The sequence below is a fragment of the Polypterus senegalus genome, chromosome 12, assembly GCF_016835505.1.
Source record: "Polypterus senegalus isolate Bchr_013 chromosome 12, ASM1683550v1, whole genome shotgun sequence".
NCBI lineage: Eukaryota > Metazoa > Chordata > Cladistia > Polypteriformes > Polypteridae > Polypterus > Polypterus senegalus.
In genome coordinates, this window is record NC_053165.1 from 83,475,479 (window position 1) to 83,503,156 (window position 27,678).

Sequence of the window (27,678 nt, forward strand, 5' to 3'; positions counted from 1 at the left end):
GTCAACAGATTTGACGTTTTTGATCTGACAGTCACGCGATTCTCTTACACCGTTAGCTTTTGTGTGCGCGATACAGGTATCAAGCCCAGTCATCACCTAGTTCCTTACTTGCCTGTATTTCTCTACATGTAGATTTCATCTCTAAAGTCAGCAACTTCTTTAACCTTTCAACGACATTCTGTCTCATCAGGCATCAGGAAGGTCTACACTGATGGCAAGAGCCCAAGAATACTGAAGGTATGTGGAGAACAGCTCTGTAACTTCCTTCTGATCTATTCACATTTTTTTCTGAACCTACACAGAGTGCTAATATTGCGGATGATGATCTGCATAGTTCCAATACCTTAAAATTGGAGCTTCAGTGATCTTAAAAGAACACAGACTGGTAAGCTCTAACATCACATATCACAAAGACCTTCTACAGGTTGGTACCAAAACAACTGTGACACCTGGTTAAAGATTACTTCCATCCCTTACCGATTCTCTCCCAGTCAGATATTGCAGTGGGTGATGCTCTGATCTACATGCATCACAGAGCGTACTCTTAACTATACACAGCAAGAACTACAGTCAGGATCATAATCTCCAATTACTGTAGGATGCATCAACAATAGAGAAAGTGAGGAGCACAAAAACGTAGAGGAGTTTGTCATTGGATATAGTGGACTTGCGTGCCAAAGAACCCAAGATAGTTACGGTAATGACGGAAGTGGTAAACGTAATACAGACTTATAAATTCTATCTAAGCAATATATTTCATACAAAGGAGAACACAAATGTGGCAGACAAAAGCAGACAGAGCAAAATGTCTGTTATAATCTTTGGGGAGAGTAACACCAGCTCAGGGGATACCGGACACCTGAATAAACCAATCAAGAAAACATGCTGAATTACAAGAGTAATCTGTGACTCAAAAAAAAAAAAAAAAGGTTGATGGCAAAATTAGAGACCTCCATGAATAACACGATATACCCCTTATGAAGTACTGTCTTGGATCACTTTTAGCCACTGGCACATTCCAGGTGATCCTTCTTGAGCTCTTGCTTGCCCACGGTTATTAGATGTGTAACTACACCCCACATTTTTACCTGTCACTTACTTAGCCAGTTAACACAGAGAGAGAGAGAGAGAGAGAGAGAGAGAGAGAGAGAGAGAGAGAAACACTGGCATATTGATAATGTTTCTTTTGGGACATTTTGCATTAAATCTACACTAGGTATATTGTCTGCATAGTAATGAGTCTTGCACCTATAGTGTTTAATTTTTTCTTACTCAAAGAGGAAAGGAGTCCCCCGACCCCCCCACAGATCAACTGAGTACAGTCTATCTATATCCATGAAAATGTTTTCCAAAACCACTTTATTTTGATCAGGGTCACTGGGAAGCTGTAGCAGGAACACTCCTTGGACAGGAAGCCAGTCTATTACAGGGTAATTTTATCTATTCATTTATCTATCTGTTACAAATAGAGTTCATATGTCATTCACTACATCAACAGGTACTTTACAGGAATTTGTACAGTATAAGCGGAGGAGCTCTTTAAGTAACTCCCACTCTTCTACATTGTAAATCCCATTAAAGTATGTAAATCATTAAAACAAAATCGAAAGCGAACAAGCTTTGTGTCTGTCATATGACAGGGAAGAAATGAAGAAAAAAGAAAATAGTTTTGCAACTTAATAACTGCCTTTTCTTAAAATCCCATTATATACATAGTAGTAGGTGTAAAGTGTCATGATTTGGCAGTTCTTTCTTGTAAGTTTACTTGATGAATATAAAATCTTATTACTACAGTATTTGAAAATGCATGTTTGGCAAGATGAATTGTAGCCATTTGAAACATGTGCTTTCTGATTAGTACACAGGCAAGAATAATTAAAAACGCACTTCTTACCAACAATAAATAAATAAATAAATGAATAGGCAGAACTCAAAGAATAAAGAAAACACAAAACTCAAAAAGGTGGTAACGAATTGTCATACAATGCTTAATTATCATGCCAACTGAATGACAGGCATATATACTGTTGAAGGTATTTGGCCTGTTGCTTTGATTAGTACAGTTATGTCTCCACCATTGTAATGAAAAGTGGCTGCAGCTTCATCACCTGCAAAAAATGCTCACCTGCTTACCTGGTGAAGAAGAACTGAGTTTTTCATTCCACAGCAAAACTGATCAGTACAAGAGGACATATTTAAACACCTGAAGCAACCAACAACTAATGAAATCAAGCTGGAAATAATTCAGGTTATTAAAATACTTTGTGTAAACCCTCCACTAGTCTTTTTGAACCTTATTCTTATGACCAACAGTTTGCAGTCGCTGAAGAACTACCCACACGAGTCAACTTCCAGAGATATTAACAATTTTGATAAGCAACATTGAGTGCACCAGCATATTCTCAAAGGCAAATAGTGCTCTGTATAAATGGTTTTATTCACTGCCACCTTGATCATCCGATTGGTATTAAATTTAATTAACTTAAAAAAATGTTTATTTGACTCAATTAATATTTCAGATATGAATGCAACAGACTGATGAACAAAACAAATTTGCCAAAGTTTTCTTCATAAAATAGGACAATACAAAATAGGCAATAGTTTACTAAAGAGGTGAGCATCAGTAGACTTTCTCAAGGATAATTTAAAACAAACATCTTTCGGATGTAGCATTAAACTTAACAAATCCATATGATCAGGAGGAAGATGTAAAAATTAAACCAAGGGAACAGTCGGGCACGAAAATAAATCCAGATCTCTAGAACTATGAGATAGCAGTGCTAACCACACCATCAGCATGTCTTTTTCTAATTCAAGGTAATTAAAGGACTACTAAAAATGTTATTTGTACCATAGTATGATTTTCATAGCTGTGCCTTCTGTTCGCACTGGGTTGTCAAGAAATTAATAATTTGGCCATAATACCAATGCAATGTTTCTTTACTGCTCTTGCTTTAATAAACATGTCAGAACCTATGAGCATCATAAAAGGCTAGCTGTTATGCTGGTGTCTCATAAAGCAGAAAATGGTGCGGATGCAATTAAGAGGGCTGCCTATCCCTTTCCATTCTATTTTGCATTTCACAATTCTTCAGTGACAACAGTAGTAGAAAGCAATGGATCTATATAGTTATAGGCTAAATGACCAACACTTGAATTTATAAATAAACCTAAACTATAAAGGGTAAATGAATGTATATCTAGAAATTACAATTTTCACTTCTAAATCAAGACTGCCTACACCTGTAATATGAAATGACATGTTTTTAGCATAAAAAGTGGAACGCTGATTATGAAAAGTTAACGAAGTAGCCAACCACATAAGAGTTAACAGGATCTGCTATCATGAGAATTTGGAGAAAGAAGTGAATAACTGCCTGATATACTGTAAATCTGAAAACCATAAAACAAAGCCTAAAGATTTCATAGGAAATTAGGCAATGAACATTTAACAAGAAATAAAGAATGCAACATGGAAAATACAGAGACTGACAGCAGAAGGCTTCAGTTAGAATTAAAAAGAATAAGCAAAAGAAATTGGAAGAATCTAGACATAGACAAAAATCAAATAAAATAGCAGAATTTCAAAAGAAAGGAGAGGATATTATAATAGTAGAGAGAAAAGAGAAGTGAATGGAAGAAAAAGCTACTGATAGAATCAATAAAAATTAAACTGATAAAGATAAAAGAGATAAAGGTTAGAATAAAACAGAGTGATGGAAAAAAGTGAAGGCGAAGTGAAATGCTAAATGCAATAGAAAATGGCAAGTCAAAACAATAAATGAAATGGACAAAAGAAAAAGAGCTTGACAATGTATAAAGTAAAGAGTACTAAAGTACTGAAGGGGGGAAACAGTGAGATTTCAGCAAATAGAGAGATAAGGAAAGCAACAGGCTGAAAAACAGTATAGTTACAAATTAGGAAAAATGGAAGAGAAGTATAGAGAAAACTATAGCGAAGAATGAAAGCAAATGAAATAGTGAAACACAGAAACAAAAATGAAGTAGGGGAAAAAATGATAAAGGATTAAGTGTTGAAGGAAAAAAATATACCTTACATAAAATGAATGCTGCAGTGATAATCTTATACAGATAATACAATTGAACATACTGTATGACTTGAAATCATAAAAATTAACAAAAATAATTTCAAGAATTATCATAAATGCCTACAGGTACTTTACACATAATTTTTGAAGTGTTTTACTATTATTAAAAATAATGTCAATAATCAATGAAAATGTTATCTCTTGTTGCCACTGGCAAATTTTTTGTGGATTTGCTAGGCTAAAATATCATGCTGGAGGTGTTTTAGGATGATCAAAGGCCATACCAGAACTCATTAAGGATTTTCTTGGCAAGTGGGAGCAGACAATTTAGGACTATACAGACAAAGATTTTCCCAGCAGCAGAGAGCTAAGTGATGTTGCAGTAGTTTCCACACTCTGATGTGTTGCCCTTCTTGAAGCTTTTAACAATTTGGCATTTAGAATGGATTTTATTAATCATAAGGGGAAGGTTCAGGGGTCTGGTTAGATTTCTTAGTTGTTGCAGATCTCCACGGCCACCAGGTTTACGTCTGCTGGCCGCGCACCTTCATTTATTTTATGGCTGTTTGGTGGTTTTCCCCCTGATTTGTGTTCAGGGTGCAACAGATCCACTTATATGATACCAATTTTCACAAAGCCTTTACAATCCACCTTTTGTTCATAGGACTCCTTTCAACATTGCAACATGACTGCACTGTCTCACAGAAGTGTTCCATCTTTGGTCCATAGAGGAGTCTGTCAAAGTCCATATTGGGTCTTCATTGCCCAAGCAAAACTCTGCTTGTTGTAGTGATCAACAAAACATTGTGTTTACCTATTATAACAGCAGAGAGTTCTCTCATATCACCCCAACCACAAAATCGAGCCATAGACACCAAAATAATAAAATAATGAGTGTATTTATTATATAGAAATAAACACAAGGAAGGGCTAATCAAAGCATTAAAAATAGAACAGAAAACCAATCCTACTGTTTCTCTGAGCTCTACTCGACATGCCTTAAACCTGGGTCTGTCCACCGGTGTAGTTAAAAGGACCAGACATTACTGACAGATGTTTGGTTGCCTGTTCTTTATCACCGTGGAGACCACAGCATGCTTCCACCAAGGCCTTGGTTCTTTATTTGGCTTGGCGTTACTACCTGCTAGCCTTACAAGACATCCAGCACACCTAAATAATATAATGTCCCTTGTTGGTTATTTAACCACAGTAGCACTTTTAGATCCAGCAATCCAGTCACTTTGAATTTTCCAGGAAGATTTTGACCAAAGACTAACACTTTTCTGCCTGTTCTACTTCGCTAAAGCTGGATTAACTTTAATGTTTCCCTGGTAGCCAGGACTGGCATAGTGGTTAACTGGCTGTTGTTCAGCTGCTGGAAACATAACATCATGAGATGCTCATTGAAGTCAATGAGAACTCATCAGTGCTGGCTGACAATCTTTTTCCTGAGACAAAATTCAGCTTCATGATGTTTATGTCTTTGAAAAAGGGAGACGCTACCTCCACCTCATCTGAGCATGTCCCTCATCATGAAGAATTATTTCATTTAAGACTACAGTGCTTATGTCACATTTCACAAGTTTCCTGGAAATAACTGCAGTACTATGATTGAGTCCCTGGGACACTGGTCGGTCCCACCAGATACAGTGTTGTAACCAAGACAGCCTATCTTTATGGCACCTTTCCTAAAGCTCCCTCTAAGGAGATTCTAAATAAGACTCCTTGGTCATAGATGCTGCTACCTAACTGCAATCTTGTTTAGGTCATGTACACCTGCAACTACAGACTTCAAGATTCATTACAATCTTGATCTGGGGAAAGTGTATCCTACATTCAAAAATTTTGGGTAGAAAAAAAAATGTAGGTAGGAAGGACAGTTGTACAAAATGCACTGTTAAATCTACATGTTCTCTGGCAAAAAGCTACACACAGTAATGACAGTCATTAATCTCTAACCTTTATTATCTTTGTCGTGGTCAATTCAAACAATGTTTTGTGCAAGGCAGAGCAGATCAGATTATTTCTGAGACAATCTGTGCTCAATGATTGTGGAAGAGTAAAGTATTGCAGTAAAATAGCAGTATGCATGTCAGGCTACCAAGCCTGCTCCAGGTGGATAACTATACTGATTTGGACGCATTTAATGCAGTTCTGGGTTTAATGTATGGCATACATACAGGGTGGTCCAGATCTAATTATGCAGATCCAGATCATCTGGATGACTCTGATTTATGAGGGGACTATTCCAATTCGGTGAGAAGACGATTCTTCAGGTCGTTAGTTCGCACACTTCCCGATGGTCCAGGACTCTTTGGGCGATTTTCTATGTAATAAACTTAATAAGTTGCAGCGTAATGAAAATTGCATAATTAGATCTGGACCACCCAATATATTAATCTAATGTTTGACATTTCTAATGAATGTTGAAATAGGCAGTTTACAGAAAATTTGTTATATTTTTGTTTTAAATTTCAAAAGGCTAGCACATTGTTCCCTGGTGTATCATTTTTATATAGTCTCATGACTAAAAAGACATTTCATCCAGTTTTCTGGCTTCAATCTTAAGATGTATGAATGATTTTAACACATTTCTGCAAATGTACAGTTACTGAACAGGGCATTCTTCAACATGATTGGCAACACGCTATCAGGAAAACTGAGAATAACCTGTGGACCAGTATAGTCATAGCCCTGCTTTCATTCACAACCATAAATATAAGCCTTAAAATCATAAAACTGAAAAACAAAAGATTCCGTAGTTTGTACACTAGCAGTTGGCAAGTCACAAGGTTTGAAGATGAAACACTTGAAGGAATTTAGCACACAGAATGCTGGATTGTGACATGATCTCCTGTGACAGCCATATCAGGCAGGTTATTTCACTCAGTAATGTTTCCTTGATAACTTTTAGAATTCTAAATTCAGGCTTTCACTCAAAAGTTCAGGAAGAGTTTGTTTTTGGGACAAAAATAGAAACACCTTGATGGAAAATGCACCACATTACAAATGCACACAATTCATACACTTTCAAAGGCTTTCACATACCTGCACTTAGCTGTAACTTCACAAAGGATTTCATGCAGGTGCACTTAGCAGTATTGTTTGATGAACATAATTTAACTGTGATCATGATTTTTGCTAACAAAAAAAAATTAAAATTATATATATAACACCTGGAGAAAACAATTCTATAAAGACACAGGAAAACTTCATACATCCCACAACTGGGATGGCCTTCGAACCCTTGTAGCTCGATTAATGGAGCACAACAGCTAGCCACTGCAATACCTTATTTACTAAATTGTCTGGGTAAAAGAAAGTTCAGTTTAACAGTTGATAAAATACAGCTTATTATATTTGCAACAGAAAGCCTGTATGAATTACAGTAACTGGTGGACATTCAGACAGATAAAGTTAAGTTATATAATTGGGCCAGGATGGAGCACATAATATGCTAATAGGGTGATTAAAATAAATATTTTAAAAAAAATGTGTTTTAATTACAGCTACTGTATATACAAAGGTAAAGCATCTCTGGTTTGAAAGGTGTGACATGAAAAGAGTTCTTTGACATGCAAAATAAAATTATATGTATGTATTTATTTATATTTAAAGAGCTTCTGTAAAAATCCAAATGTCCCCCAGGGGACAAATAAAATCTCTAAATGTCCCTTAGTGTAACAACTTCCATTGAATTCACAGGCTGCCAAACATCCTTTGAAGGCTTACCTGCATAAATAGTTATTGATGAGAACTGATTGGCTTGCTCCAGAGTAATATGTGAGGGCTCTTTTGAAAGCTGAAAATTGTCACAGATTGTTTAAAGGTGCAGTGTTTCACAAGCATTATAAAACACATCATCTGTGGTTGTCTTGGGAAACAGAATGAAGACTATCCAGGTTTTTCTTTGCAAAATATCTAACTTGAAAGCAACAGAAAAAAAAGGTATGAATCAAAGGTTGTATTTGAGTTGTTCAAAGAAAGCCAAAAAGAAGGTCTTAATACAAAATGAAATAATATAAAGCACTATACAGTACACACATAATTATATTAAATAAAGTATAGTTTAAGGATAATAGAAATATATGATAAAAGCAAAACTGAAAATAAACACCTAAGCCATCAGGTGTCTTCCTCATTGGTACTGTATTCTAAGTGGGTAATTTTTTTGACTTTGTTAATGCTATTTGATTCCTTCCATTATCTTGATATACTGTTTGTATATCTGTAACATATAAAAACAGAACGTTAGGTGGGGTCCTGCCTAAAGAACAACGAACAATGGTTTTAATTGCATCCATTTTTAAAGAAGGATTGGTTAAAATAAATTAGAATAAACTGGAAAGGACAGAAAATTTGCAATCTGAATATATCACTGTGTGATTGCAGCTCTTCAATATGTCAAATGATGTGAAACAGCTACTGAGAATATAAAAATTGTACCTCTTATCCACAGGCATATACAGAAAACAAAATGATCTTACTCCTATTAAACACAAACCATAGAATTTTACAGAATTCATCTGATACCATAATTCATGTGAAAATGTTGATTAATGGCCTGTAATAATAGCACCGGGTCTTCCACATAAAGTAATATATATTGTCCAAGCTATTCTTTTATATTTCTTCAATTCACTCTTTTTTGTTTTACACAAATAAATGACATATGATCCAACTGGATGCCATATCCTAAAACAAACAACTTACAATTTATACTCTTTATGCAACCTAAAGCTTCAGCCCTAGAGTAATTTAATGCATGCAGTCACAATTACATGAAAAAGTTAAGCTGCCTGTAATGGTTTTACATATCAGGGCATAACTAGTAACATCTTCACCAAATCTTAAATAAACATGAGATAGGGCGAGAAATAACACATATCAGATTTTACTCTCATTATTTAAATCGACAAAAGAAGAAAATATGCCAATGCCATGTGTGGAAAAGTGAGCAAATAATATGATTCAGGAGCCTTTAGACCAACTTTTAGCAACAATAACTTAAATTTGTCAGACTCTAACATCAAAAAGGATGTCCTTAATATCAACATGACTATATTACAAGTCCACCTCTACCCAACTCTTTTTCAGCATCCATTATTAACAGGACTTCATGAGATTCTAATTCAGTACATGCACATACTATGTTAAATATTTTAAGAGATTTGATAATAACTGCCTTTGATAAACCCAGCTTAATCTGAAGAAATAAAACAAAGTGAACTTAAAATGTGCCCAGGAATTTGCCATAGACAAAATTTGAGTATACAAAAATCGACTCCTTCATTCAGAAGCAAGAAAGAAGAAAACTGAAAAGGCCATAGTGATTAGCTGAGACTTAGGGCTCATTTATACTTCATGCTCAGAACGCATACGCGTCTGCATCATGGCTGCCACACGTTCCCAGCATTCATTTGACGCATCCTTTGAGCAGGTCCTCAGAATTTAACGTGACGCGTGTGTGAGTTGCAGTACCAGCAAAAAGTCGGGAGGCACAGTGTGCTAAAAGTTGGAATGTGACGTCAGAGTCCCTTGTTACTATCTAAATGTGACAGAAAGCCGCTTTACGGATCCTACAAGATCAGTGTGTGCGCTTCGATGTTTGATGAATTGTTCGATTTGGTAAAGCAAAATCCCGACATACAGAAGCATTCATGGTGATTTTATATTCAAGCATTGCATATTCCCAATCATAATGACACAATACATTTTAAAAGTCTCACATACTGTCTTTTTTTCTAGGGCTTCCTCCAGTCCTGACAGCAGCGGCAAACAGCAATAGATCACCACACAGAGCACATTAAATGTATGAAATTCCAACTCTCTGCACATTTAGAATCCTTAGATTTATACTTGATATCACTTTCATGATGAAATGCATTAAAGCATGTATGTTACATTTTACAGATAAATCGTTCATTTTGTTTAAACACTGAATACTGTTAATAATTACACACATGGGGGTGACATGGTGGTGGAGCGTTGGCGCTGCGGTCTTGCAGGGAGTCACGTCGCTGGTATTCTCTGCCTGGAGTTTACATGCTTTCCTGCTGGGTTTCCACAGTGTTCTCTGGTTTCCTTCCAAAGATATGCAGATTTGGTTACACTAAAATGTCCAATGCTAGTTGGAATGGAATTTAATCAGAATTTAATGGGTGTTCCAGGCAATTCACAACACAAAGAAGCCGAACCTGTTCTCACCATGATAATATCTCACACTGCCACCTGGTGGATTCCTCCAGATTTACGTAAAGTACGCGCACAAGTATAAACAGTACAACGCTTGCGTAGCAGGAGCATCCGCTGCAGCATGTGTAGCGTGAAGTATAAACCTGGCCTTACAAGGTCACAATATGCCAAAAGAGACTTTGTTCAAATACCTATGCATGGATTATCTGACAAGCAATAAGTTTACTCTTTTAAAGATTCAAGAGAAAAGAACAATTAAATCTGCCTATTTATATTAACCTTAACAATCCCATTTTTATCTTCAGAAAGCTAAGCAGAGCTGGAGGTAAAAATACTTAAATGACAAGCTGGTTGGGAAGTGAAAGGCTTCAAAGTAAACTCAGGAAAGATCTAGCTGATGGTTGGAGGCAGAGGGACAGGAAGCAGTGGGTGAGTGCATAAATCCTGCAGCATGAGTAGAATAGGTGGGTTCATCAACTTGTGGTGTGTGTGGCAAATTAAAGATGTTGGAAGAAACTCAGTCCACTGCAGTCTGTTGTAAGCGAGTGCATAAAAGATGTGGTGGTGTGAACGGTAGTTTGCAGAAAGCAAGTGTGACTCTTGTTTGTAGAAAGTCTGTGAAAAGGTGGCAGAATGCTGATGTAGCAAGTGTGGATTTAGATATTAACCCATAGGGTTGTTTTGAGAAAGTACAGCAGTTCTGCAATGACAGCCAGGGTGAGAGGTACAATGAGGAAATACAGGGAGCCGTTCCCCATTTCAGATTCTAAAGGCGGCTCAATGGCAATGCTTCCCAAACTTGGTCCTGGGGACCCACTGTGGCTGCAGGTTTCATAATTAGTGACAACACCAGATAACACTGATCATATTTAATTAGCTGGTATTTTTTTTTTTCTCTTATTCTCTACATTCAGAAAACCACAGCAGCGTGATTTTTACATTTATAAGACATTTAGAAATATTTCTGCTTTTGCTATAGATTTAAATGCTTAACTCTCTTTTGTTGATTTCATTTTATTTTGCCCTTTCTCTGTGCATTTTCCCTCCTTTGTTGTACCTTTTTAATGTGTCAGGGATGCCAGGGCCATGACCCGGCCGGGACGCCAGGAGGGACCGGAAGAGGGTCAGAGCCCTGCCTGGATCACGTGGGGTTTGCCTTCCGGGTTGCTTTGGGGGCCACGGGTCAAGGGCATGGAAGCCTTTCCCTGTAGGGGCCCGTGGTCACCGCCAGGAGGCGCCCAGTGCCTTGGGAACCTGTTACCCCAGCACTTCCGCCACACCAGGAAGTGCTGGGGGGAAGATTTATGACGGCGCCCGGAGAGCAGCCGGGAGGACAGCCGGCACTTCCGCCACGCTGGGGCGTGGCTAGAAGAAGATTGCCGGGAACACCTGGGGCTCATCCGGGTCCTCTATAAAAGGGGCCGTCTCCATTCATTCGAGGCTAGAGTCGGGTGGAAGAAGGACGAGGCAGGAGAGAGTGGAGGCGGCCCGAAGAAAGGCATTTGTGGCCAGGACTTTGTGTGTGATTTGGGGTTTTGTGCACGTGATTAAGGTCTGTGTGACCACTGGACTAGGTCTTTGTGACCTTTATTGTAAATAATTGTGGAAAATAAACGTGTGGTGGTTTTAAGACAACATGTCCGCCTGTCTGTGTCGGGGTCAAGTTCACAAATGACAATTAAAAACGAGCAGAGCAGACACCCAGGCAAACAACATTGACTCATGAAAGGCTGTAACTATTTTAGCATCAGACCCACTAATTAGTAAATAATGGATTAAATGAACAATTAGAACACCTGGAAAAGTAGAATGGAAATCATGATGTAAATATTGTTAAAAAGAAAAAAAAAAAATACATTATTCTCATATAACTGCTTGGTACATTTTAATATATATTTTACCAAACTTAGGTTTTCTAGTTTCTACATTGTTCCAAAAACACAGAACTTGGGAAATACCAGTTCACTGAATTAGAGCAGCAGTCCAATTAAAAACAGAAGCTGGTTTACAAAAACCCTGCAGGCACAGTGGGTCCCCAGGACTAAGTTTGGAAAGCACGGCTCTATGGCATTAAAGGGTAAAGTTTATGAATGCTGTGTAAGGAGCAGCATACTCTGTGAGATGAATGCAAAACATGACGCAAAGCTAGAAAGAACTGACATGAGTGTCACAGACTGAGAGGAAAACAAATGGCGAGTTGGTGTTTAAGTGATCAGTGTTATAATTAGGAAAAACAGATTAGGTTTGTTTGGGCATGCGCACCAAGAAGCGCAGCATGATCAGGTGAAGAGGAACACTAGGACAGGTGTTAAGAGGTGGTGTCAAACGATATGAAAGAGACAGGTCCCAGGACCAGGAATGGTGCAGAGAAAAAAAAAAGATTTAAGGACAACCTGCTAATTGGGGCAAACCCAGAGCAACCGGTGATAAGGATGATGATTAAGCAGTTATACTGCAAGAGACAAACTTAACTAGAGATAATGCACTTTTATTGAAATAGAACAGAACCACATATACACTACTTCTCAAAGAATGAAATGAATTATTCCACAGAGTAGTTAAACTAAAAGATAGCAATTCTGATTTGCACACTTCCATTTAATTTTTTTTTTTTTTAATACAGCGCTATTGACTGCCATGAGCAGAGTGTTGCTACAATAGCTTCCAACCCCCAGTAACCTTAAATTGAAATAAGCAGGTTGAGAATGAGGACTTCTCTCTTTCCTTCTTTCCACTGGTTTTAATTTCTGATCAAACTGGCCACAATGATTTTGCAGCTGGCCCTGGTATACTATTCCGTACATGTTAATATACTGTGCGATTCCATTTGAACTATTTTATTGTAAAATACTGTGCACTCAAAAAATGCTAGCTGTGAAAGGAATTATGCAAACACAAAATATCCAATACTTGAAAACAGCTTCCTAAAAAGCTACGGTAAATCTATGGAAAATAACTGCAGTCAATGGATGTATTTAACTGAACACTGTTAGGCATAACGGTAATAAAAGAATTCAGACCAATTATTTTATTTAATTACTAGCAGAGGCACTGGAGTTACTCAGCGTGGGGGTATGAACTAAATTTCAGAATGAAACAGAGATTATGGCTGTTTCCTGTACAGAAGGGGAAATCAGTGCAGAATTTGGTGGCGATAGGTTCAATGGTGGGGATCTGCATACAAGATAAACACACATACAGCTTTATATGTTCATTGTTCCCATCTCATCAGTTTGTTTGGTTTTTTTTTTTTTTACATCTTCTATAAAGATTGTTTAAAATTGATGTTTGATTCCTTTTATATTTTGATGATCTGTTTAGCTAAATGTTATCATACTGATATTTAAATACTATTGTTTAGCCATACTTAAGCCAAAATTATAATTATAATAATAATAAAAAGACTGACAACTAGGAGCTAATTTTTACTTTTCAAAAGTGTCCTTACCAAACAACCAGTTGAATGGATCACATTAATTTTCGTGGACTTTTTTAAGCTAAGTCAAATGAACAAAGATGAAAACCCCATGACTTTTCACGTGTTACTACTGTTACTTTCCTTTTTATATCAAATATTTAAAAAAAATGTTATTTAACTTCTGGTATAATATAATATTCTCTCTTTTTAACCTAAATTACAGTGAAAGGAGGCTGCAGCCAATGACAGCAATATGGACTCAAGGCAAAACACAGTGTGTCAGCCCATCACAGGACCCACACACACACACACCAAACACAAAACCTCCACACTCAAACTCACCAACGAGCCCACACCAGTCAACCCAACCAGCATGTATTTTGGGATACGAGAGGAAAGCCTACACGTATCATGTGAAGATAATGGGCAAAATACTGATGGACAACAGATGGGAATGGGATTCAGAACCAGAATGCTAGATGTGTAAAGCACTTTTGTATTAAATAATGACTCCATCGTGCTTTACACAGTCTGCACTACAGCTCAGAAATACTGTAAACTCCTTAAACCCAGGACCACAGGCCTGCGAAGGAGCATTGTGACTGTCACAATTTGTTGCCTTAAAAAAGTAATAATTACTTGAGAACATCAAGCATTAAACAGCCATCACTGCTGCCAAGACATAAACCCCTCATAAACTACAGTCTCTCTGCCGAGATCTACTTTGTTCATGTCTGATGGTCTTTATATTATATCAAACTGCATAGTATGGCAATCACACTGTGTCTTGTTATGAGCCCGTTCATCATTAGAAATAAGCCAGACATGAGATAAATGAATAACACCTTCCACTTTCGGGGCAGCACGGTGGCGCAGTGGTAGCATTGCTGCCTCACAGTAAGGTTCACTTCCCAGGTCCTCCCTGCGTGGAGTTTGCATGTTCTTGATCCCCGTGTCTGCGTGGGTTTCCTCCCACAGTCCAAAGACATGCAGGTTAGATGCACTGGAAATCCTAAAATTGTCCCTAATTTGTGCTTGGTGTGTGCTGGCGCCCTGCCCGGGGATTTGTTCCTGCCTTGCGCCCTATGTTGGCTGGGATTGGCTCCAGCAGACCCCTCCGTGACCCTGTGTTAGGATATAGCGGGTTGGATAATGACTGACTGACCTTCCACTTTCTTTGACCCCACACACAAATAATTGTTCCATCCTTGGACCCACTGTAAGTGTGCTATTTGTACCAGGTCCATCATATTTGGGTCTTTTGCTTGGCAGTGTTCATTGGGCAGCAGTCACAACCTGGAGGGGACAAGGATCTGAGGCTCTGTTCCAATATATCCATTCTTGTTTTTGCCACAGCCAGGTCCTGATGTTATGGATGAATGGGTGGATGCTGAAACAGACATGTACAAAAGGTGCAGCCATTAAAGAATAGCGCCTGATTTTTTCTTTAAACAATAAATGTTTATTTCCACATTATATTCAGCACTGTATGTTGCCAAAGCAATTAGGTTACTGTTTACAGGTTTCTCCTGTTGCTCTCAAAGTATTTTGCTTCTGCCCATGACACTGCCATAATGTGAATTGAAATCTGACATTTATCAAAAAGAAAAAGCTCCAGCCAACAGTAGGTTTATGTACTATGGTGGAAGGAGCCAATGGAGGTTTGCACAACTACTATAAAGGCATATTTGGGCTACAGTATTCCAAGAGCCGAGTACAGCAGTAGTGATGCAACATGTACAGTTGAAGACACAATATATTACACGGTGTCATACACTGGGTATCACAGTTATGATCCAACTGAGTTGGACAATGCTCCATTCCACAAGTTTACAAAAATACTCTGGAATGGTAGAAGGTACACGACAATGAACTCAACTAAAGCAGTTCCATGTCCAGCCAGAAGGCCACAAATAAATCAAGTATATGTGGGATGAGATAAAATGAGTTATTTGTAGCAAAGCTAATATGCAACATCCTGGAGGAAATATGGAGTCTATACAGTATATATATTTATAGTTTATAGCTTAATTTATATATTATATATATAGCTTTACTGAAAGGAAAACAAAGACCAAATCCTTACTTGATAGCTGTACCTACGGTGCATGTGACTGCTCATTGAATAGGTCTTAATAATGAGATGTCGCTAATTCAATTTTTTATGAATATTACTATCAGTGAAACAAATACAAAAAATAAATACAAACCTATACAATTTTAAAAATAATTCATATTGATTGTGCAACTATGGAAACCTACTATGCCAAGTAGAATAATAAAAAGTGGAGTACTGAGGTCTTTACAAGTTACATCCACTCCTCCTTGGTAACAGCATTCCAGCAAGAATGATAACAAGGTTCACTCTTAGAACATTTTACATAACTCTCAACATTAAAACTCTGATTTCAAGGCTTTGTGGGTATGTACATGAGTGGGCCCCCCCTGGCCGGGGCTTGTTTCCCGTTGGAATACAAAGCAAGAACTGCCTGTGAAAACCCCTCCTATACATTCACCAATGAAACATCAAAAAACTGTAAAACTAGTGCTGCATTGTTTCTTTCATTAAACAACACAAAAAAATGTACTTCTCCTATGCAATATTACAAATAAAGTGATATACTACAGAGCACATCTTCACACTCCTCAGTACACAGACACAAAGGTCAAGATTCTCCAGTACATTATTTTACCATCTATGATTAAACAGCAAATTGAATTTACTATACACAAAATATTTTCTCACACATTTGGATTCCTAAATAGTTATAAAAAAAAAATTATATACAGCAAGCAAGATTTAAAACTCAAATCCAAAAGATGTTTTAATTCAGGTGACAAAGCAATGTTAATGCCTTAAAAATAGGTTTAAAATGCCTGTAATACTGCATACATGTACATTTACAGGGCTGATAGAAGAGTTGTATGACTTTGTGAATGATAAAAGAAGCACTAAAAACACTGACAACATATTCCATAAACAATACTTAATGTACATAAGAAATGTGGTCTGTTGGCCAACCAGTGCACCCAACCAACCGAGCCCAGGTTTAAATCCTCTTATGAAAACTGGTTGAGTAATACAACCTCATTTTTTTTTTCTAATACACTCCTGTGCACATTACTCTTTGTTTTCAAGAACTTAAATCTATCACTCTCTATGCTCATCTAACTTTGATTTATTGTGAAGTTAAAATTAAAATGGTCATGCTTTGGCGATTCTCCAAAGTGAAATCAGAACTCACAAGCTTTAGTTGATGACTTCTGGCAATGGATCCAGAAGTGTCGTAAATGATGGGACAGATATGCATAATTGGGGGTCAGACTACTTTGAAGAAAGAAAAAAAAAAAAAAAAAAAACAATGTTTCACATAAAGCTATTTATTTTTCTTTTAGGAAAAAAATTTACAATTTGTTTAATCAAACCTTGCCTAATTTAAAAGGAAATAAATAGATTTATATTAACATATAAAACATTGGGAAAGAAAGAAAGAAAGAAAGAAAGTCCATATAATCAACAAAAAAAAATGCACTATATATAAAAATGATGGTGCTTTTTACGATTGTTTCAAGAATAGCTCAGTCCATTTACTTTCTCTATATGGTTTTCATAGCACTGGATTGTGGGCTGCTGTTGTCAGATTAATGGCGTACTTAAGCCAGACCAGGGTCACTTTGGCAGGACCAACCCAGCTAGCATGGGGCGAAAGGCAGGAACAAACTGTCAAACCCTGGACAAGGCACCCCACACACACACACACACGGGTCAATTTACCTAGCTTGCATGTCTTTGAACAGTAGGATGAAACCAGAGTACCCAGTGTAAACTCCATACAGGGAGGACTTGGGATGGTGTACAAATAGTCCCGATCTAAATTTCCAGTTCTGTCAGATTTTAATAAAATGCAAAATTCTAATATACAAAGCATAAATGCCTCATCATGTCCAAATGTTTCACAGGTGTATATTGGGATTTGTAATATTCCTTTATTCATTTTTGCAGGTATACAAAAAGATTTTCACTTTATTGTAGTTTCAGTAGTAAACGTTCTGTTGATAATATGCACCATTTTGTAGTATTTTAATGATTTTTTGATATTCGTTTTATCTTGTTTACAGGTGACAGTAAAAAAATGATCTGTTAACCTAAAATGATTATTTGCCAGTGTATTTTTGCAACTCTAAATAACTGCTTAAATTTCCCCTAAAAACTCAAGTTATTTTAATGTTCCAAACTAGACTACATTCTGTATAAATCTTCTGTTAAAAGACACAAGATGTGAGAAATGTGGGAAAAGTAACTGGGGTAATAACTCATCAAAACTACTAAAATGTACACCTGACCTGGGCGTAGGTGCCGTCAGCAGTGTGTAAAAGGCACACAAACCCAGTTCAGGACACTTTACTAAACAGCCAAACTATGCCAGTTTACAGTGTTCAACTTACCTGTGTGATTCTTTACGGGCTGTAGAAGGAAATGCCAGTATCTTAGCAATTACTGAATAAACACTGGCTACATACGCAAACCCCATACAAAAGACACATTAAGCAAGAATTAAACTAGAGTTTTTAAAAGTAACAGTGCTTCCTACTCTACAGCTGTGCCAGAAAAATGCTGTAACCCGGTCCTCCATTGTAACAATTTTGTCACTTTCTGCTGGAGGGATGAGTCATCATCATCATCATCAAAAACCGCTATCAGTTCACAAGCTGATTTCCGAGTTAGAAAAGCAACCACCTCTTTTCTACAATGGCTACCACTGTGTGACTGCAATATTGACCACTCTGCCATTGTTCTATCCCTCTCAGTTAACTCAGGTATGTCTCATACATGGCAGTAAGCTGAACCACGGTTGGCGATGTTCCATGTATGCACCCCATGTCCATTGGGATTTTCTCAATGTGCACAGGTCTTCCCTGTGTGAAGTTTTTACGTTATCCCTATGTCTGTGTGGGTTCCTTCCAGGTGCTCTGGTTTCCTCCCCCAGTCCAAAGACATGCAGTTTAGATGGACCGGTGATGCTAAACTGGCCCCCCAATATATGTGTATGTGTTTGTTCACCCTGAAATGGGAAGTCCAGGGATTTTTCTTGCCTTACACCCTATGCTTGCTGGAATAAGCTCCAGCTTCCCCACAAACCTGCTCAGGATTACGTAGTGTGGAAGACAAACCCTGACACAGACAGAGGAAGGAGGCTCAAGTGTAAAACACACACAAATTTGTATTTTCCTTTTCTATTCTGGGAAACACCTTTCCCCATTCCCAACAAGTACAACACTATCCCCAGCATCACACAATTGTTCTCTTTCTCCTCCACTCTTCCGACTCTGGCTCACTTCTGCGAGTTCAGTCCAGTCCTTTTATACTGGCCAACCCAAAAGTACTACTGGGCTTCTGTTCACGTGGCCTGCCAGCACTTTTGGGTTGGGTGAAAACCTTACCTCCTGTATATTCACAGCACCCCCTGGCGGCACCCGAAAGGGCTCAGATATACAACTCCTAGTCTCAGGGTGCCCTGTGTGAATTCGGGGCACCGCTTTAAACCAGGGGAGCTGTCCTCTTGCGTTTTGTGGGAGGCAGTGCTCTAAAAAAAGCTGCCTTACCCTATCCTTCCACATATGGGGACGTCCCGCATGGTTTGAGCTGCCGGCCATCTCTTACAGTAGGTTTAAAAAAACGGAAGGATGGATCCCACAGATGTGTTAAATTGATGGACATTTCTAAACAGCCCTGGTATGTATGAATATGGGTGGAAATATATCGGAGTGTAATGTATAACAGACTGCCACGCCATCCAGGGTCGGGTCCTGCCTTGTACCTGATGCTGCTGGGAAAGGCACTGGATTCCCATGTTTCAAAAACAGGATTAAGTGGGTCCAGTAAAATGGATGAGTATTTATCGATAAGTCCCACTAAAAAAACTTCCTTGTGTAACTTTGAATACAACTCCACCTTTGCAACAACTAATACTCGGTCACAATAGTGCAGTATAAAGACTTGGGACAGAAGTAGGAAAGCCCCTTCTACCTCAGAGATTGTCAAACTCCGACTCCATACCGTTCTTATTAACCTCGTCCACTCTCCCGTGGTTATCATTTCCACCTTCTCTCCCCCCACCCAGTACGACGAATGTACTTTCACACCATCGTCTGGACGGCACTATAGCATCACTTGGACAGGATGAGCAGAGACACCTGTACACTTCCAGCCGACACGCATGCTCTCCAACAAGAAGGCATCCACTTCAAGCGGCGAGGCGCAAAAGCAACAGCATTAACATTCAGTGCCATTCCCGCTTGGAAAGTAGCGTCGGGCAGAGCTGCGGCGCTTTCTTGCAGCGGAAGCAGGCAACACTATGATAAAAAAAGCGGTATGACCATCAAGAGGCGATTCCTTAATAAGAGCCCCCTTTCCCTTTCCGTCTCCAATTCCCCTAAAACCGTACAGTGTTGGGATAGCAAGCGACGCGTGAGAGAGAGGAGAGAGAGAGAGAGAGAGAGAGGGAGGGCGATAGCGGGTGAAAACGCAGGAGTGGAGGTGAGTGCGCGTCGGAGAGAAGGCGGGCAGTTAAATAAAACTACAGAATAAAAAAAGAAAAACGCCAAACGTGAAAGAACAAAAGAAATGCCCGAGTGTAGCCGCAGCTACGCACAAGACCCGCTCAGCCTGGTCTCTCTCTCTATCTCTCTCAGTGTCTCGATGGATGCTGTCGCCTGAGAGGATGAAACCCGCTGCAGACAACGGTCCACTCCGACACAAGCCAACTAAAGCAAAAAAAAAACCTGAGGAGGGGGGCGGTGTCAGTGTTTTCGGAGGTAGGTTTGTGCAGTTACTCACCTTGTTAGTCTCTTCCCTGCCCGGATGGCAGACTGACATGGGGGGTGAAAGAGGGGTATCCCTTCTTCTTCTTTTTTTATCCTTTTTGATGTACAAGACCGCAAGAGGGCTTCCCGAATTCCCCAAAGTATACAGTAAGTGAGCGGAGCGCGGAGTGAACAGCGCACGAGCCCCAGAGCGTCCCTCTCTCTCCCGCGCGCGCGCGCGCTCTCCCGTGGTGGAACACCCTCATTGACAGACAGAGCCCGCCTTTGTTTACTGGCGTGTGCTCCCGCGCTCGCTAGCTCGCTCTCTCTCTCTCATACACACGCAATTGCAATTTATGGAAGAGGGAGGGGCAGGGGAGCCACTTGCAGCGTGGGCAAGCGGCGAAGATGCGCTGCTGGACAGAACGGCCATAAAGGTCGAAGTGGCGCTTCAGAATATGCTGTAATGTATACAAATGCAAGCGAAACAAATCGTCAGGGTTATGAAACACCATAGGAATGAGAAAGGGTCTGGTGCCGTCATTAGCCTGTTTGCTGCAGGTATTGTATATGATGGAAAGAGACTTTAACGATGCCTTACTTAGGGGCATACACAATATGTGCGGAATTCAAATTATCCGGTTATTTCTATACAGCACTCCGCCACCAGCAGATAGGCAAACTAGGCTGTGAAGTTGTTGATGGGATACCTGAATCTTCGACAACTGCGTCGAATATGGCAATAAATAAATAAAGAGATCCACTAGAAGTATAGACTCTGTAAGGAGCTACCGAATATTTATAAAGCAATCCTTATCGAACCTCCGTGACGGACTGGGGGTCCCAGCCAGGAATGTTGCCGTCGGGTTTATCTAAGCCCCCCGTCACCCGAAAGTGCATTTACGCGAGTTAGAAAAATGTTGCGGTAATTGAACGTGATTATGTAACTGTAGTCTGTCGTCATTTACATATTCTGATATCCTAAATGGCACAGGACGACGAACGGCTCGAATGTGTACTCCAAAATGATTCTCGACGTATGAATGGGGACTTTACTCCAGATCTGCATATTTTTAGGCTTTGAGTCTTCTTTTCTAGTACAGCTGAACTAAATCCTTTAGGTGCCACAACTGGACATACAACACCGTCAATGAATTTCTTTGTAGTTTAATTGATAGCACCAATCACAAAAATGATATATTGCCATTACCCAATTACGCGAGGTTGACGCGACTCATAATTAGCATGTTTATAAGGGTTTAATGCAACATTTTGGGGAGCTTTGAAGTTGATTCAAATGAAAATTAGTGTATCTAATTCCATTCCGGCGGAAATCATTTTATTTGACGTCACAATAACTCGATGAACTTATGTTTGAGCAAATCAAATAAATCTTATTGGCACAGAATCGCCATTCACATCATCACACAGCCTTTTGCTAATCCCACCAATCAAGCAATTTTACTTTTTCCAAAGGTTTGTCGTGCAAGCGGCTGTTTTTTTTTTTCTGGAATAATTATGACGTTTTTCAGTTATTTTCCTTGGAAAAATGTCCTAGTTGCATAAGGTTAATTCATTTACATTAAGGAGCCACCCTTTTCGTGAAGATAGAGTTTTGGGGAACTTCAACCATTTGTATGAAATCAGAGAAAAATTAAGTCTTTGTACATAACGATACTCTTTTAATTACCAAAGATTTGATAGGCACTGAAAATGGCTTTGGGCGCATGCGTCTTCAGTGAACTGGCAAACAAACTGCACACTCTAAGTCACCAGAACATGGGGGTCTTCTCAATGTGAAGACACAAGGTTTGTTTTAATACAATAAATATACTTGCTGAAATGAAATATCTGACTCTCTGAGCTTTTCTAAAATGGTTTGGCTTGGCTTATATAGCGTGGGAAATACAATATTGTGGAAATGCCTGGGGAAAAAAAAACAAAAAAAACTTAATTAAATGATTGTTGCATACCAGATCTACACATTTGTTACAGAATACTTAACTTTATTAAGTAGATCCAGAAGCTTATTATAATATATATTTAACACACTTTTAATAATAACAGTTGACAACATCAAATCTGCACATTATAAGAAATACTTAATTCTATTGAATAGAAAAATGCCACAATTTTATTAAGTAGATCCAAAAGCTTATTATATTTAGTAACTTCTGGTTGTAATAACACAAGTTGCAACATTCAATCTGCACTGATTTGTATTAAAACTATTGAATTCAATTACATGGAAATATGTGACAAAAGTTTACTAAGTAGTGCTTATTACATTTTAATAACCTCTTACTGTAATAAATAAGAGTTGGTAATGTTAGATTTACACGTATTTATATTAGAAATTTTTTATATTAATTCAATGGAAATATGTGAGATGATGTTATTATGTTTTTTTTTTTTTGAGTGTGTAATGTGAAATATACACAGTCTTTGAAGATGCTATATATCATTATTATTATTAGGCTGGCGCCTTTCTCCAAGGTGATTTACAACATCTGAGATACAATGCATTTCATTTTTCTTTGTTTTTCAAATTGGAGTACAGGCAAGTGAAGTGACTTGCTCGTGGTCACACAGTGTCGGTAGCAGGATTTGAATCCACCCCCTTAGCGTTTGACGTCCAAAGCCTTAACCACTATGCCACATAAATAAATAAATAAATAAATAACAGTAGTTGTGTTTGCCAATACTTATATTATAGTCTGAGACTTTACGTGGTACTGGCAGTTTTGTTAGTGAAACAATGAATGGAATGGGTAGGTTTATAAGGCAGTATGTTTATATGGCAACTTTAACAACAATACATTATACACAAAAGACCAGTGAATGTATTGAACTTGAACTTTATTGCCAGGTAACATAGTTGCTAGGAATGTCCCTTCATGTTAAGCCCATACACATAACAAGATAAATATAAATAAACTACACAATGTACAAAACATGACATCATCTCAACATTACCTGTAGTAGTAGTGAAAAATATATTGTAAAAAAACACAAATATTTAAGACAGCACAGTCTCATATTTATTGGCCAAGAAGAAGGGACCTGAGTTGCCTCGAAAGCTTGCATATTGTAATCTTTTTAGTTAGCCAATAAAAAGGGGTCATTTTGCTTGATTTCTTACATACGAGAAATTTGACTCCAGAAGTGGGCACAAGGCATTTTGTGAAGTGAAGAGATTTATGGAATGGGATCGTATATAAGGTAGAATGTTTGCATAGCATCTTTGACGACAATACATTATATACAAAAGAACAGTAAACCTTTGCTCTTCTTCTTAAAGGAGCTGATGCAGTTCCTTTATTTTTGAATGTGGCAGGGTTGGTGGGGTGTTGAGCATTATTTTACTCCTTACTAAAATCTTATGCTGCTTTTTAAAATGTTGACTTTGCATTTCAATATAGATTTGATTAAAAAAATTTCAAAAATAAATGGGTAATTGTCAATACATATACAATTATTTTATACTATAAAAAACTAAACAATATAAACATCATTATTTATATACTAGGGGGCTTCGCTCGCCAACCCCCTCCCCCCCAGCCTGCAGTACACCCCAGCCGTTTTGCGTCTCTGCCACTCACATATGTGGATTTCCCTTTCAGCAAAAAGTCACTCAGTTATTCTCCAACCCGCTATATCCTTACACAGGGTTACGGGGGTCTGCTGGAGCCAATCCCAGCCAACACAGGGCGCAAGACAGGAAACAAATCCTGGGCAGGGCGCCAGCCCACCACAGGGCACACACACACACACCAAGCACACACTAGGGACAATTTAGGATCGCCACTGCACCTAACCTGCATGTCTTTGGACTGTGGGAGGAAACCCACGCAGACACGGGAAGAACACGCAAACTCCATGCAGGGAGGACTCGGAAGGCAAACCCAGGTCTTCATACTGCAAGGCAGCAGCGCTACCACTGCGCCACTGAGCCGCCCTTTCACCAAACAACAAACCTTTTAATTCTCATGTATACGCCTCTTCATTGGGAAGAAACACTACTTTTCCCTGATGGCAACACGAATTAGACGATCTACAAGTCTCCGTCTTAAAGTTTAAATCCGAACAATATATTTCGATCTCTTTTCGCGGTTCTGTTATTATATTAATTTCCATTTGTTAGCACTAATGCGATCTTTACTATCATTTTTTTGGGACTTTTGAATTTTTGTACTTCCATTATCTCTAACCTGCTCTGCACGTGTATCACGCCAATGTTTTTGAAATCTTTTACGACGTTCTACTTTGTCATCTACCCTTTGTCTTTTATTTCCGGCCCCGGGCGTGGTTACACTTCTTGGCACAAAGTCTCATCTCGCGGGACATGAAAGTCTCGTCCCAGGATTTTTTTTATTATAATAGAGAAATTTGACAATAATTGGAAACGTTAGCTTTGGTAACTGACAGATGGTTAGAATGGGTAAATAAGCTTAAAATGTATATAGTGTCACACTGCTACATAATACACAAGGGAGAGCACATTGTAATGAAATGCTTCGAGAGTCCAGTGTTAGGACACAATAAATGTAACCTTCCAGATGTCTGGACAATGTCTGCCTTCTGAAACGGTGATGTGAGAACATCCCTCAGTTTCACCAAAGTCAATGTGCTGATGTAGTAAGCAGATCACACTCAGATTTACATCGGATGAGGATTCTGTAGAAAGGGTCTGGAGCTTTAAGCCCCTTTGGGTCACTATCATTGATAGCCTGAAAGTGTGTACAAGAAATCTCATCTTTATCAAGAAGGCTCACCAATGCATTTGAAGAAAGCTAAGATGCCACCATTCACTCCTACCTGATTGTATACAGCAGATGCACAGTGAAGATTGTGCTCACTAGCTGTATAACCTCCTTGTGTAGTGCCCGTTCAGCTCAGTCCTGTAAAAGGATAAGATGTGGAGTTGAAGTCAGCACAGAACACTATTGTCACACAGCTCCTTTCTGTCCAGGACATCATTAACATGCTGCCTCCAAAAAGCAAACAGTATTACTGAAGACCTCAGGCATCCTGCAGAGTTACTTTTCTGCCAGCCAGTAGAGGGTCATTAGCACTTACCCTGTTTGATTATGAGACCTGCTGTATGAATTTTCAGGCCATACGTCCACTCAACACCCAGTCACGCTGACAGCTTCTTGAGTGATTCTTGTTTTGGTCCATCGCAGGGCACACTTGTGCACACATCCACACCCAGTCCTGCAGAGCCAATTTAGAATTGCCAATTAAGATAAGAAACATTTGAGATGTATTAGGGGGTAGCTGAAGATGCCAAATTAAAACTTGTGAAGAAACATGCACTGGAAACATGAAAACTCTACACAGGAAGAGCCTGAGCCAACATTCAAGTGAAGAAAACTCAACAGCACTAATCACTGCGCCACCGTGCTGGCAGCGTCCGTCTAACTATAACATATTTTATCATTAATCTGTAACTAAAGATCTTGAAGAAATGCACCGACTATAATTCAATATAAGAAGTTAAATATATCCTTTATAATGTGCATAACAAACTCCACTTAAAGTGGTGCACAGCCTGTTGCATGGATGGAGGGATAGACAAATGAATCAAATATTTATATACTGTAGTGGATTCAGTGATGGTTTACAAAATGCACTTAAATCCTGGGATTATATAAATATTATAGAATAAATCAGCATGTATACATTCTGTAACCCTGAATGGGATAAGCACTTTTATAAATGTACAAAAGGAATATTTATAAAATATTGCTGATGATTTACAAAAAGCTCAAGCAAGCGCAGAAATGCCAAATAAGAATTCTACTGGACAGTACAACAATTACAAATGGACGGATGACTAGAATAATTACACAGTACCACTCCAAACCAGACACAAGGCGCTTCAAAATAAAGAGAGAAACAGAGTGGTTATAAAAACGATAAAATATATATTAAAAAAATAAAGTTTAAAAGTTTAGAAGGCTGCTTCTATGGATGGTTGCCATCCTTTGTAATTTATGGAGTAAATGAAGCTTACTGTAATTACAAATTATTTACAATATTTCTTTCTTATCTTAATTACAGCAATGGAAAAGAGTAATTTATGAAACCAAAATAATACATTCCTCACTGTAATAATAATAATTGTCTATCCAGCTGGCAGAAAGCCATTGCTTTCACCAAAGAAAAAAAAACTGCAGTCTTGTAATTGTAATTCAGTCCTTTAGTTCATTTCTTACTGTACTGTTCATCGTAAATATGCAAATGTAAGCATTGCTACCCTGCAGGGCTTGGACCTCTGTCTGATTCATGACTGTGGTGCCATCTTTGTAGAATCTGCATTTTCTGCCAGTACTTGCATGCATTTTTTTAATAGGCTTTAATAAAAAGTGTTTGGCTGGAACGTATAAATTTGATTGGCAATAAGGAAAAAGCACACACAAAATATTTTGTATTAGTTAGTCCCCAGACTAAAAGATAAACTAGTACTATAACAAAAGCACAACTACTTGACGAGTGATGTGATTTGTGCAGCTTCAGATAACCAGAAGAAGAGCAGTGGGGTAAAACTTAATGTGCGGCATTGTTTTATAATTGGAATTGCATTAAAGTGACAATAAATGGTAACTGAGTAGTTGACATTTTTTGCACCCGTAATCTGCCCCATAGTTATTGTATTACTGGATTGCTTAGTAGCCCAGGGCTCCAGATATATCTGCTCCATTCAAGAGATTGGCAATTGTCTACAGTATGTGGTATTTGTCCTTCTGGCATCTGTTTCAATTTTCTTCAGGTATTAAAGTTTTCTCAAGCTTCTCAAAGATATATTAAGTTATACTATAACTAGCTGTCCCCCGCGGCTCTGCCCGCATAGTAGTGAAACAGGACAGTGAGAAGGGTCCTGCCCGGCTCCCCACTCCTGACCTCGCGCTTCCCCCTCCCCTCGGCCCGCAGACTGTCTCAGATTAGCACACATAAATCGCTCCTGCAAGCGAACTATGATTCATAGCACGAGAAGAGAAGTCGCAAAAATCAACCTCAATGTTCAAGCAAATTATAGAAATAAAACTAAATTGCGTTAAGTAGTTCTCTCGTGAACAGCGGGCAGACGTTGGATTTTATATATATATATATATATATATATATATATATATATATATATATATATATATATATATATATTGTAATAACTGGAGACCAGAGGCGTGAAAAGGTTTGGGGCAGCCACCC

At 38.5% G+C, this 27,678-nt stretch overlaps 1 protein-coding gene across 1 annotated transcript in view; it reads right to left on the reverse strand.

Annotated features, from left to right (window-relative positions):
• Positions 1-20,689, reverse strand: part of pde4a (phosphodiesterase 4A, cAMP-specific) — a 640,523-nt gene extending 619,834 nt beyond the window's left edge. Inside the window, exon 1 of the mRNA XM_039772684.1 lies at positions 20,501-20,689. The gene's annotated coding sequence lies outside the window, so the exon portion shown is untranslated. The remainder of the gene's footprint in view (positions 1-20,500) is intronic.
• Positions 20,690-27,678: the final 6,989 nt, after the last annotated feature.